The sequence below is a fragment of the Scyliorhinus canicula genome, chromosome 3 (assembly GCF_902713615.1).
Source record: "Scyliorhinus canicula chromosome 3, sScyCan1.1, whole genome shotgun sequence".
Classification (NCBI taxonomy): domain Eukaryota; kingdom Metazoa; phylum Chordata; class Chondrichthyes; order Carcharhiniformes; family Scyliorhinidae; genus Scyliorhinus; species Scyliorhinus canicula.
This window is the reverse complement of record NC_052148.1, coordinates 10,424,518-10,438,652: the sequence shown is the minus strand read 5'-3', so window position 1 is coordinate 10,438,652 and position 14,135 is coordinate 10,424,518. Positions and strand designations below refer to the sequence as shown.

The window sequence follows — 14,135 nt, the reverse complement described above, 5'->3', positions numbered from 1 at the left end:
TGACCCATGGCACATCCCCGTTGCCCCCCCCCCCCACCCCCCTCCCCCGCAGGCCTGGCAGACATCTCCTTGCCCCCCCCAGTGTAGTAATACCACTGTATATTTATATATGTGTGTGCCTCTATTAGGGGACGTACAATAGTACCGGCTATTCCAGGTTTGTCGGTAAGCCCCTGCATAGTTTGTCGGTAAGCCCCTGCCGGCTTGCTCCGCCCACAGGAGCAGTATAAATATCCATGAGGTCTCCTGAGCTGCCATTTTACAGCTCCACTTGAGGTAATAACATCTCACGGTAATAAAGCCTCTTTTGTACCGTTTTGTGTTTCTGTGTGCAATTGTTAGCGCAACACCCAGCCAGCCCATGTTCCACCTCTGCATGTCCTACCTCACCTCTCGTCCTCATCGGCCATGGTACCTGTTTCTTGATTCCATTAAACCACAAGTGAACCTCGGCATCAGTAATTCCTCCTGGCGGAGATGGAGCATCGCGGAGGCCCCCGGAGAATACTGGGTCAGGATGGTATGTCAATGCCGTTTACAGTGGTGGTATAGATTAGCACCGGGTCCGTCAGGAAGAAGTACGAATGGAGAGTACGAATGCTCCTTTCCCAGTCCCCCTGCCGTCAGTTCCCTCTGTACAGCCCAGAGGATAGGCTGGTGAGGTAGCTGCACATTAACACCACTGGCTGACTGCACACACACACACACACACACTCCCATTCTGCCTATCTAAAAGGAGGCACCATGAAGTGCTTCAGTTGGTTCAACACCATTTCTGTCAGCGCTTCCTGACTCCCCTTAATGAGTGGGAATACAACAGGGCAGATGTAATAATGTTTCAAAATACTCCTCCTGGCCTCAACAGCTTGTTAACCTAAGGGAGTGCCGCGCAAAGATAGAGTACTACATTCAGCAAGGGATACAGGGCACAGAGTACTGCGTGTGCAGTGAGGAGGCACCGTCTGGTGACGGGCTGGAGGGGTGGGGCGGGGGCAAAGCCTGGGGGACAATGAGGAGTGTCATGTTCTGTAGACTGGCCAATAGGAATGATGCATTGCAGAACACCTTGTTTAAATAACTTATTGTGAAACAACTGCGTGGTTAAGATAGCTGGAATAAATAAATAACAAACTACTAACATGAACTAACTATTATAGAGCTCCTGAAAAATACGTCTATCCACCAGCACGACTTACTCCCAACTCCCGTAGGCAGAGAGCCGCATGGTGGACTTACACTGCCACCTGCTGATCGGAGGTCGTGGTACAATATTATGCACAGAATTTCTTTATGCATATCATCACATCCACTTTCCTTTGGAAAATGTAGTTATTTACATTCACGACTTTGTTTTTACTAACCAATATGATGTGCATAATAAATTTGAAACATTTAGCTATATACAGTTCGTCACAAATTCAGTCTCTCAGGTTTACGTTGTAGCCTTGTTGATCTTCTGAGTCATGATGTGGAAACGCCGGCGTTGGACTGGGGTGAGCACAGTGAGAAGTCTTACTACACCAGGTTAAAGTCCAACAGGTTTGTTTCAAACACGAGCTTTCGGAGCACTGCTCCTTCCACACCTGAGGAAGGATCAGCGCTCCGAAAACTCGTGTTTGAAACAAACCTGTTGGACTTTAACCTGGTGCTGTAAGGCTTCTTACCGATCTTCTGAGTGTTGGCTGAATTTGTGGCTGTTTGATTCTTTTTGAAAGATCAGTTTCCTCTCTGGTCTCCAAGTAACTCTTTACACGGTGCGTAGGCTTTTACACGGTGCGTAGGCTTTACACGGTGCGTAGGCTTTACACGGTGCGTAGGCTTTACACGGTGCGTAGGCTTTACACGGTGCGTAGGCTTTTACAATTGCTTCAATGTCGTGAAAGATGCACGACAATGGGCTGTGTCTTCTCTTATACTTCCCTCCTTTTCAAAAGATCAGGGATGGAATTCTCGGTAGCCTGAAGACGAAGTCCTGATCACCGATCAGGCGGAGAATGGATTTCCACACCGAAATTGGGTCCGGCGTCGGTTTGATGCAGGTCCGCCCCAACCTTTTCAATGCCGTTGGCGCATCATCGGCCACCCCAGTGGGATACTCTGCCCTGATGGGCCGAGTTGCCAAAGGTGAGGGCCACATGTGGTCTCCACCATTCAGGAATCCAGCGTGCCGGCTACGGACTCCGTCCAGTGCCACCACAATCGGCCGCAATCTTTGCCGCTGGCCGGGGGGCCTTTCTGCAAGGGCTGGGGGGGGGGGGGGGGGGGAGGAAAAGGGGGGGGGGTGGTGACCAGCAGGTGGGCTGTGGGGTTGCGGTTAAAGGGTTGGGGTTGTGCACGGTTGGAGCCATGTGGTATGGCGTGACCGGTGCGGCCCAGGACCCGGCCAATATCCGGCTGTTTTCTGTGTGGGCGGCGGGAGTTTCAATCAGGGTCGGTACTAACCCCTCACCGGTACGGCAATCAGTGACGGTTACATGCTGACTTTTCGGTCGTCAAAGACCCTCACTCTGTAACTCACTCCCTCACTCAGTAACTCACTCCCAGCTCCCTCACTCTGTAACTTACTCCCAGCTCCCTCACTCTGTAACACACTCCCAGCTCCCTCACTCAGTAACTCACTCCCAGCTCCCTCACTCTGTAACACACTCCCAGCTCCCTCACTCTGTAACACACTCCCAGCTCCCTCACTCTGTAACTCACTCCCAGCTCCCTCACTCTGTAACACACTCCCAGCTCCCTCACTCAGTAACTCACTCCCAGCTCCCTCACTCTGTAACTCGCTCCCAGCTCCCTCACTCTGTAACTCACTCCCTCACTCAGTAACTCACTCCCAGCTCCCTCACTCTGTAACTCACTCCCAGCTCCCTCACTCTGTAACTCACACCCACTCCCTCACTCAGTAACTCACTCCCAGCTCCCTCACTCTGTAACTCACTCCCAGCTCCCTCACTCTGTAACACACTCCCAGCTCCCTCACTCTGTAACTCACACCCACTCCCTCACTCAGTAACTCACTCCCAGCTCCCTCACTCTGTAACTCACTCCCAGCTCCCTCACTCTGTAACTCACTCCCAGCTCCCTCACTCTGTAACTCACTCCCTCACTCTGTAACTCACTCCCAGCTCCCTCACTCTGTAACTCACTCCCAGCTCCCTCACTCTGTAACTCACTCCCAGCTCCCTCACTCTGTAACACACTCCCAGCTCCCTCACTCTGTAACACACTCCCTCACTCAGTAACACACTCCCAGCTCCCTCACTCTGTAACACACTCCCAGCTCCCTCACTCTGTAACTCACTCCCAACTCACTCACTCAGTAACTCACTCCCAGCTCCCTCACTCTGTAACACACTCCCAACTCACTCACTCAGTAACTCACTCCCAGCTCCCTCACTCTGTAACACACTCCCAGCTCCCTCACTCTGTAACACACTCCCAGCTCCCTCACTCTGTAACAAACTCCCAGCTCCTTCACTCTGTAACACACTCCCAGCTCCCTCACTCTGTAACACACTCCCAGCTCCCTCACTCTGTAACACACTCCCCGGTCCCTCACTCTGTAACTCACTCCCAGCTCCCTCACTCTGTAACACACTCCCAGCACCCTCACTCTGTAACACACTCCCAACTCACTCACTCAGTAACTCACTCCCAGCTCCCTCACTCTGTAACACACTCCCAGCTGCCTCACTCTGTAACACACTCCCAGCTCCCTCACTCAGTAACTCACTCCCAGCTCCCTCACTCTGCAACAAACTCCCAGCTCCTTCACTCTGTAACACATTCCCAGCTACCTCACTCTGTAACACACTCCCAGGTCCCTCACTCTGTAACACACTCCCAGCTCCTTCACCCAGTAACTCACTCCCAGCTCCCTCACTCTGTAACACACTCTCAGCTCCCTCACTCAGTAACTCACTCCCAGCTCCCTCACTCTGTAACACACTCCCAGCTCCATCACTCTGTAACACACTACCAGGTCCCTCACTCTGTAACTCACTCCCAGCTCCCTCACTCTGTAACACACTCCCAGCTCCATCACTCTGTAACACACTCCCAGCTCCCTCACTCTGTAACACACTCCCAGCTCCCTCACTCTGTAACTCACTCCCAGGTCCCTCACTCTGTAACACACTCCCAGCTCCCTCACTCTGTAACACACTCCCTCACTCTGTAACACACTCCCAGGTCCCTCACTCTGTAACACACTCCCAGCTCCCTCACTCTGTAACACACTCCCAGCTCCCTCACTCTGTAACACACTCCCAGCTCCTTCACTCTGTAACACACTCCCAGCTCCCTCACTCTGTAACACACTCCCAGCTTCCTCACTCTGTAACTCACTCCCAGCTCCCTCGCTCTGTAACTCACTCCCAGCTCCCTCACTCTGTAACACACTCCCAGCTCCCTCACTCTGTAACACACTCCCAGCTCCCTCGCTCTGTAACTCACTCCCAGCTCCCTCACTCTGTAACACACTCCCAGCTCACTCACTCTGTAACTCACTCCCTCACTCTGTTACACACTCCCTCACTCAGTAACTCACTCCCAGCTCCCTCACTCTGTAACTCACTCCCAGCTCCCTCACTCTGTAACACACTCCCAGCTCCCTCACTCTGTAACTCACTCCCAGCTCCCTCACTCTGTAACTCACTCCCAGGTCCCTCGCTCTGTAACACACTCCCTGACTCTGTAACACACTCCCAGCTCCTTCACTCTGTAACACACTCCCAGCTCCCTCACTCTGTAACACACTCCCAGCTCCCTCACTCTGTAACACACTGCCAGCTCCCTCGCTCTGTAACACACTCCCTGACTCTGTAACACACTCCCAGCTCCCTCACTCTGTAACTCACTCCCTCACTCTGTAACACACTCCCAGCTCCCTCACTCAGTTACTCACTCCCAGCTCACTCACTCGGTAACACACTCCCAGCTCACTCACTCGGTAACACACTCCCAGCTCCCTCGCTCTGTAACACACTCCCAGCTCCCTCGCTCTGTAACTCACTCCCAGCTCCCTCACTCTGTAACACACTCCCAGCTCCCTCGCTCTGTAACACACTCCCAGCTCCCTCGCTCTGTAACACACTCCCTGACTCTGTAACACACTCCCAGCTCCCTCGCTCTGTAACGCACTCCCTCGCTCTGTAACACACTCCCTGCTCCCTCACTCAGTAACTCACTCCCTCGCTCTGTAACACTCCCTCACTCTGTAACACTCCCTCACTCTGTAACACACTCCCAGCTCCCTTGCTCTGTAACACACTCCCTCGCTCTGTAACACACTCCCTCGCTCTGTAACACACTCCCTCGCTCTGTAACACACTCCCAGCTCCCTCACTCTGTAACTCACTCCCTCGCTCTGTAACACACTCCCTCACTCTGTAACACTCTCCCTCGCTCTGTAACACACTCCCTCACTCTGTAACACACTCCCTCACTCTGTAACACACTCCCTCACTCTGTAACACACTCCCTCAATCTGTAACTCACTCCCTCGCTCTGTAACACACTCCCAGCTCCCTCAATCTGTAACACACTCCCTCACTCTGTAACACACTCCCAGCTCCCTCAATCTGTAACACACTCCCTCACTCTGTAACTCACTCCCTCGCTCTGTAACACACTCCCTCGCTCTGTAACACACTCCCTCACTCTGTAACACACTCCCAGCTCCCTCACTCTGTAACACCCTCCCAGCTCCCTCACTCTGTAACACACTCCCTCGCTCTGTAACACACTCCCTCACTCTGTAACTCACTCCCTCGCTCTGTAACACACTCCCTCACTCTGTAACACACTCCCAGCTCCCTCGCTCTGTAACACACTCCCTCACTCTGTAACACTATATGCTGTTTTGTGTCTTTGATTTACTTACTGAGTCTGGGCTGGGAGATGTAATCCCTGGTCACTGCACTCACATGTTCCCGGGCAGCAGTCAGCCCTCCCTGTCGTTCAGGAACTCGCAGCTGTACTTTCGCTGCCATGATCGATAGAGACGCGGTGATCCTCTCTGAACTTTAGGGGCCTGCTTTTAACTGCGGCTCCTCTACCTTGTCTGCCTCTACAGACTGCCAGCTTGTGTGTGTGTGCTGCCGAGTTGTTGTGTTGAGACTCTGAGCTGAAGCTCTGTTTACTGTAAGCACAGTGGCATTAATCCTGCTCTCTACTGTAAACTTTGATACTGATTCTCACCGGGGCAGACTGCATTCGCCCAGCGGCTAGGTCAGCGAAGGTCAGGAGAAACCTGTGACCTGCTCCTCGCCTCCCTTCCCCTGCCAGATGTCAGATCATCCCTCCTTTGGGTGTCGCCCCTAGATTCCTGTTCCCCATGGGGGAGGCTAGGGTTATGATGCACTATCAATATCGACGAGACGAGAGTAGAGAGTAATCGAGGCTTTATTAAGCAGAGATGTGTTGCCTCCTGCAGCTGCTGCTGAAATGGCTGCAGCTCGGAGAGCCCACACATTTATACTCCGCCTACTGGGCGGAGCCAGCAGGCAGGGATCTACCCCCGTACCTGTAGTACAGGGGCCTTACCGTATTTTTTTCACATACGTAATATGTGCAAACAGTGGTGACTACCACAGCTTACATGGCTGGATGAAGGAAAGGGCGGTTCAGAGGCTGTGTCGTTGAGGAGTGGACAAGTTGGAAAGGAGGTACAGGGCAGAGGGAGGGGAGGGAAATCAGGAACACTTTCACACAATCTCGTGGGAATCTGGAACTCTTACCCTCCAACCCCCCCCCCCCCCCCCCCAACCATCACCACCACCCCCAGCCCCGCCCCCAAACCAGCACGGCAGCAGTGGTTAGCACTGTTGCTTCACAGCTCCAGGGTCCCAGGTTCGATTCCCGGCTTGGGTCACTGTCTGTGCACAGTCTGCACGTTCTCCCCGTGTCTGTGTGGGTTTCCTCCGGGTGCTCCGGTTTCCTCCCACAAGTCCCGAAAGACGTGCTGTTAGGTGAATTGGACATTCTGAATTCTCCCTCTGTGTACCCGAACAGGCGCGGAGTGTGGCGACTAGGGGCTTTTCACAGTAACGTCATTGCAGTGTTAATGTAAGGCTACTTGTGACAATAAAGATTATTATTATTATTAAAACCACTAATGTGCCCGCATTCAACGTGGGGGACCAGGGGGCCCCCTGCCCCTGACCACCCAGCAGCCTATGATGTCCTGGGAGACCCCACGCTGTGCTGTTCTGCCCAGTCCATGTTTGTGTGGAACAGTACTGATCAGTGCCTGGCTGGGAACTCCCTGGGGAGCTGGTAGATGCCGGGGGCCCGATAGATCCCTGGTGAACGAGCCAAAGTGGATTTTAAACCTAATTTGGTGTGCAAGCCTTGGTCCCGCCTATTGTGGAGGGCATCCTGATCGCTACTCCTCACCCGACCTGGGTAGATCTCGCGATGTGTACTGGCTGTCGGGAAGCCTGCGGGAGGCAACTCCCGGAATCTACAGGCCGTGCCGCATTCCCGTTCGGGCGCATGGTGGCGGTCCGTCACACTTACAATGTTTTGTCCTCAACTACTTCCTGTGGTGATGAATTCCACAGGCTCACCACTCTTTGGGTGAAGAAATGTCTCCTTATCTCTGTCCGAAATGGTTTACCCGGAATCCTCAGGCTGTGACCCCTGGATCTGGACACACCCATCATTGGTAACATCTTCCCTGCATCTACCCTGTCTAGTCCTGTTAGAATTTTATAAGTGTCTATGAGATCCCCCCCCCCTCATTCTTCTGAACTCCAGCGAGAACAGTACCAACCTGGTCAATCTCTCCTCATATGACAGTCCCGCCATCCCTGGAATCAGCCTGGTAAACCTTCGCTGCACTCCCTCGAGAGCAAGAACATCCTTCCTCAGAGAAGGAGACCAAAACTGCCCACAATACTCCAGGTGTGGTCTCACCAAGGCCCTGTACAATTGCAGCAACACATCCCTGCTCCGGTACACAATATTCCAGTTGATGGTGTAGTTCTTGTGGTTGCAGCAGTTTTGCAGTTGTTGTTGCTGTTGTTGAAGTTGGGACTGGTTATGTTCAGTGTAAGGGAGATAGGGCGTGATGGACGGCTGCGATGCTCCTGAACCGGTCTGCAACGTGGCCGGTACATGCAGGGAGAGGCCCACCGTGAGTTTCCCCACAGCAGCATCTACCCAGATCCCACCCTCGAAAAGGGTACTGTGTTGAGGCCAACTCCTTGCCCTACCCCGCAGGACCCCACATAACCTGTGCATCTTTATGTCACTAAGGGGCAATTTAGCATGGCTAATCCACCTAACCTGCGCATCATTGTGGGAGGAAACTGGAGCACCCGGAGGAAACGCACGCAGACACAGGGGAAGGCGCAAACTCCACATAGACAGTGACCCGAGACAGGAATGGAACCCGGGTCGCTGGGGCTGTGATGCAGCTTTGCTAGGAGCGTGCCACCATGCCAGGGTGAAATACCCAGCCAAACCCGCCTGAAATGACACTTAGTAACTGTTCCGTTAGATCAGTGACTGGGTTGAAAGTCCAGCTCTGAAACACTTCAGAGTCACAGCGAGACAGACTGCAGGAATGTTGAAAACATTGCAATGACTGCCACTGGCCCTCCTGGAGCTCTTCCTCCTGGATCAGGCCTGCACTGTGAAGACTGTTGCTGTCAAATAGCCTGGCTACACTCAATGTCCAGCTTTCCAGCATGCAGGATGGCTAATCAGATAGGGCAGAATGTAAACCCCCAGTGTGTTCAGGGGTAACACAGGGTATAAACCCCAGTGTGTTCAGGGGTAACACAGGGTATAAACCCCAGTGTGTTCAGGGTGGGACAGGGTATAAACCCCAGTGTGTTCAGGGGTAACACAGGGTATAAACCCCAGTGTGTTCAGGTGTAACACAGGGTATAAACCCCAGTGTGTTCAGGGGTAACACAGGGTATAAACCCCAGTGTGTTCAAGGGTAACACAGGGTATAAACCCCAGTGTGTTCAGGGTGGGACAGGGTATAAACCCCAGTGTGTTCAGGGGTAACACAGGGTATAAACCCCAGTGTGTTCAGGGGTAACACAGGGTATAAACCCCAGTGTGTTCAGGGTGGGACAGGGTATAAACCCCAGTGTGTTCAGGGGTAACACAGGGTATAAACCCCAGTGTGTTCAGGTGTAACACAGGGTATAAACCCCAGTGTGTTCAGGGGTAACACAGGGTATAAACCCCAGTGTGTTCAAGGGTAACACAGGGTATAAACCCCAGTGTGTTCAGGGTGGGACAGGGTATAAACCCCAGTGTGTTCAGGGGTAACACAGGGTATAAACCCCAGTGTGTTCAGGGTGGGACAGGGTATAAACCCCAGTGTGTTCAGGGTGGGACAGGGTATAAACCCCAGTGTGTTCAGGGTGGGACAGGGTATAAACCCCAGTGTGTTCAGGGTAACACAGGGTATAAACCCCAGTGTGTTCAGGGTGGGACAGGGTATAAACCCCAGTGTGTTCAGGGTAACACAGGGTATAAACCCCAGTGTGTTCAGGGTGGGACAGGGTATAAACCCCAGTGTGTTCAGGGTGGGACAGGGTATAAACCCCAGTGTGTTCAGGGTGGGGCAGGGTATAAACCCCAGTGTGTTCAGGGTAACACAGGGTATAAACCCCAGTGTGTTCAGGGTGGGACAGGGTGTAAACCCCAGTGTGTTCAGGGGTAACACAGGGTATAAACCCCAGTGTGTTCAGGGTAACACAGGGTATAAACCCCAGTGTGTTCAGGGTGGGACAGGGTATAAACCCCAGTGTGTTCAGGGTGGGACAGGGTATAAACCCCAGTGTGTTCAGGGGTAACTCAGGGTATAAACCCCAGTGTGTTCGGGGTGGGACAGGGTATAAACCCCAGTGTGTTCAGGGTGGGACAGGGTATAAACCCCAGTGTGTTCAGGGGTAACACAGGGTATAAACCCCAGTGTGTTCAGGGTAACACAGGGTATAAACCCCAGTGTGTTCAAGGGTAACACAGGGTATAAACCCCAGTGTGTTCAGGGTGGGACAGGGTATAAACCCCAGTGTGTTCAAGGGTGGGGGAGGGTATAAACCCCAGTGTGTTCAGGGTGGGGGAGGGTATAAACCCCAGTGTGTTCAGGGTGGGACAGGGTATAAACCCCAGTGTGTTCAGGGGTAACACAGGGTATAAACCCCAGTGTGTTCAGGGTAACACAGGGTATAAACCCCAGTGTGTTCAGGGTGGGACAGGGTATAAACCCCAGTGTGTTCAGGGTAACACAGGGTATAAACCCCAGTGTGTTCAGGGTGGGACAGGGTATAAACACCAGTGTGTTCAGGGGTAACACAGGGTATAAACCCCAGTGTGTTCAGGGTGGGACAGGGTATAAACCCCAGTGTGTTCAGGGTGGGACAGGGTATAAACCCCAGTGTGTTCAGGGGTAACACAGGGTATAAACCCCAGTGTGTTCAGGGTGGGGGAGGGCATAAACCCCAGTGTGTTCAGGGTGGGGGAGGGTATAAACCCCAGTGTGTTCAGGGTGGGGGAGGGTATAAACCCCAGTGTGTTCAGGGTGGGGGAGGGTATAAACCCCAGTGTGTTCAGGGTGGGGGAGGGTATAAACCCCAGTGTATTCAGGGGTAACACAGGGTATAAACCCCAGTGTATTCAGGGTGGGGGAGGGTATAAACCCCAGTGTATTCAGGGTAACACAGGGTATAAACCCCAGTGTATTCAGGGGTAACACAGGGTGTGAACCCCAGTGTATTAAGGGTGGGACAGGGTGTAAACCTCAATTTATTCAGGGGTGGGAGAGGGGTTGAGGGGGGATCTCATTGAGGTCTACAAAATCATGAGGTATAGACAGGGTGGATAGCAAGAAGCTTTTTCCCAGAGTGGGGGACTCAATTACTAGGGGTCACGAGTTCAAGGTGAGAGGGGAAAGGTTTCAGGGAGATATGAGTGGAAAGTTCTTTACGCAGAGAGTGGTGGGTGCCTGGAACGCATTGCCGGCGGAGGTGGTAGAGGCGGGCATGATAGCGCCATTTAAGATGTATCTAGACAGATATATGAGTGGGCAGGGAGCAGAGGGATACAGATCCTTAGAAAATAGGCAACAGTTTTAGATAAAGGATGTGGATCGGCGCAGACTTGGAGGGCCGAAGGGTCTGTTCCTGTGCTGTAATTTTTCTTTGTTCTTTGGGAGAGGGTACGAGAGTTGGAGGAGTGTATGGACATGGCCAGAGTTTAGAAGTCAAAACAGAGTGAGAGGATCAAACACCTTTTGCCGATCCTGGGAAGTAGCTGAGTCGACCTCTCTCCCGAGATGAATTCCGGGGATTCAGTGTGGCGTGTCCAGAGCGTGTGCAGGTATGCAGACTCCTGTAAATAGTCCAATGTTAAACTAACTGCCGTATATCCCTCCTCCTCGTGTTTCACTGCTGCCGGAGAATAATCATTAATACTTCACCCAACCCTTCAGAATAGATTTAATATTAACGAGACCTTCACCACTTCACCACTGCCTCTCCAGATCTCCAGTATTGGTGCCTGGCTGATGGGGATAGAGGAAGCATGGAGGCCAGGCAGGGGGGAGGGGTGCAGGCTTGGCAATCAATTAGAGTCATTAGTTTGAGGGAGAGGTTGAAGTGAAGAGGTCGGTCATACACATGTGGGAGAAAGGAATAGAAGGATAGGTTATAGAGTGAATTAAAGGATAGAGGTATGGAGTGAGGGATAGAGTGATGGAGGGAGTGAGGGATAGAGTGATGGAGTGAGTGAGGGATAGAAGGATGGAGTGAGTGAGGGATAGAAGGATGGAGTGAGTGAGGGATAGAGTGATGGAGTGAGTGAGGGATAGAGTGATGGAGTGAGTGAGGGATAGAGTGATGGAGTGAGTGAGTGATAGAGTGATGGAGTGAGTGAGGGATAGAGTGATGGAGTTAGTGAGGGATAGAGTGATGGAGTGAGTGAGGGATAGAGTGATGGAGTGAGTGAAGGATAGAGTGATGGAGTGAGTGAGGGATAGAGTGATGGAGTGAGTGAGGGATAAAGTGATGGAGTGAGTGAGGGATACAGTGATGGAGTGAGGGAGGGATACAGTGATGGAGAGAGTGACGGATAGAGTGATGGAGTGAGTGAGGGATAGAGTGATCGAGTGAGTGAAGGATAGAGTGATGGAGTGAGTGAGGGATAGAATGATGGAGTGAGTGAGGGATAGAGTGATGGAGTGAGTGAGTGATAGAGTGATGGAGTGAGTGAGGGATAGAGTGATGGAATGAGTGAGGGATAGCGTGATGGAGTGAGTGAGGGATAGAGTGATGGAGTGAGTGAGTGATAGAGTGATGGAGTGAGTGAGGGATAAAGTGATGGAGTGAGGGAAGGATAGAGTGATGGAGTGAGTGAGGGATAGAGTGATGGAGTGAGTGAGGGATAGAGTGATGGAGTGAGTGAGAGATAGAGTGATGGAGAGAGTGAAGGATAGAGTGATGGAGTGAGTGAGGGATAGAGTGATGGAGAGAGTGAAGGATAGAGTGATGGAGTGAGTGAGGGATAGAGTGATGGAGTGAGTGAGGGATAGAGTGATGGAGAGAGTGAGGGATAGAGTGATAGAGTGAGTGAGGGATAGAGTGATGGAGAGAGTGAGGGATAGAGTGATGGAGTGAGTGAGGGCTAGAGGATGGAGTGAGTGAGGGATAGAATGATGGAGTGAGTGAAGGATAGAGTGATGGAGTGAGTGAGGGATACAGTGATGGAGTGAGTGAGGGATAGAGTGATGGAGAGAGTGAGGGATAGAGGATGGAGTGAGTGAGGGATAGAGTGATGGAGTGAGTGAAGGATAGAGTGATGGAGTGAGTGAGGGATAGAGTGATGGAGTGAGTGAGGGATAGAGTGATGGAGAGAGTGAGGGATAGAGTGATGGAGTGAGTGAGGGATAGAGTGATGGAGAGAGTGAGGGATGGAGTGATGGAGTGAGTGAGGGATAGAGTGATGGAGTGAGTGAGGGATAGAGTGATGGAGTGAGTGAGGTATAGAGGATGGAGTGAGTGAGGGATAGAGTGATGGAGTGAGTGAGGGATACAGTGATGGAGTGAGTGAGGGATAGAGTGATGGAGTGAGTGAGGGATAGAGTGATGGAGTGAGAGAGGGATAGAGTGATGGAGTGAGTGAGGGATAGAGTGATGGAGTGAGAGAGGGATAGAGTGATGGAATGAGTGAGGGATAGAGTGATGGAGTGAGTGAGGGATAGAGTGATGGAGTGAGTGAGGGATAGAGTGATGGAGAGAGTGAGGGATAGAGTGATGGAGTGAGTGAGGGATAGAGTGATGGAGTGAGTGAAGGATAGAGTGATGGAGTGAGTGAGGGTAAGAGTGATGGAGTGAGTGAGGGATAGAGTGATGGAGTGAGTGAAGGATAGAGTGATGGAGTGAGTGAGGGATAAAGTGATGGAGTGAGTGAGGGATAGAGTGATGGAGTGTGTGAGGGATAGAGTGATGGAGTGAGTGAGGGATAGAGTGATGGAGTGAGTGAGGGATAGAGTGATGGAGTGAGTGAGGGATAGAGTGATGAAGTGAGAGAGGGATAGAGTGATGGAGTGAGTAAGGGATAGAGTGATGGAGTGAGTGAGGGATAGAGTGATGGAGTGAGTGAAGGATAGAGTGATGGAGAGAGTGAGGGAAAGAGTGATGGAGTGAGTGAGGGATAGAGTGATGGAGTGAGTGAGGGATAGAGTGATGGAGTGAGTGAAGGATAGAGTGATGGAGTGAGTGAGGGATATAGTGATAGAGTGAGTGAAGGATAGAGTGATGGAGAGAGTAAGGGATAGAGTGATGGAGTGAGTGAGGGATAGAGTGATGGAGTGAGTGAGGGATAGAGTGATGGAGAGAGTGAGGGATAGAGTGATGGAGTGAGTGAGGGATAGAGTGATGGAGTGAGTGAGGGATACAGTGATGGAGTGTGTGAGGGATATAGTGATGGTGTGAGTGAGGGTAGAGTGATGGAGTGAGTGAGGGAGAGTGATGGAGTGAGTGAGGGATAGAGTGATGGAGTGTGAGGGGTACAGTGATGGAGTGAGTGAGGGATAGAGTGATGGAGTGAGTGAGGGTAGAGTGATGGAGTGAGTGAGGGATAAAGTGATGGAGTGAGGGATAGAGTGATGG

At 52.1% G+C, this 14,135-nt stretch overlaps 1 protein-coding gene across 1 annotated transcript in view; it reads right to left on the bottom strand.

Moving 5' to 3' along the window:
• The window catches only part of smyd5 (SMYD family member 5), a 59,568-nt gene that overhangs the window by 29,780 nt on the left and 15,653 nt on the right, over positions 1-14,135 (bottom strand). The gene's annotated exons all lie outside the window — the stretch shown is intronic.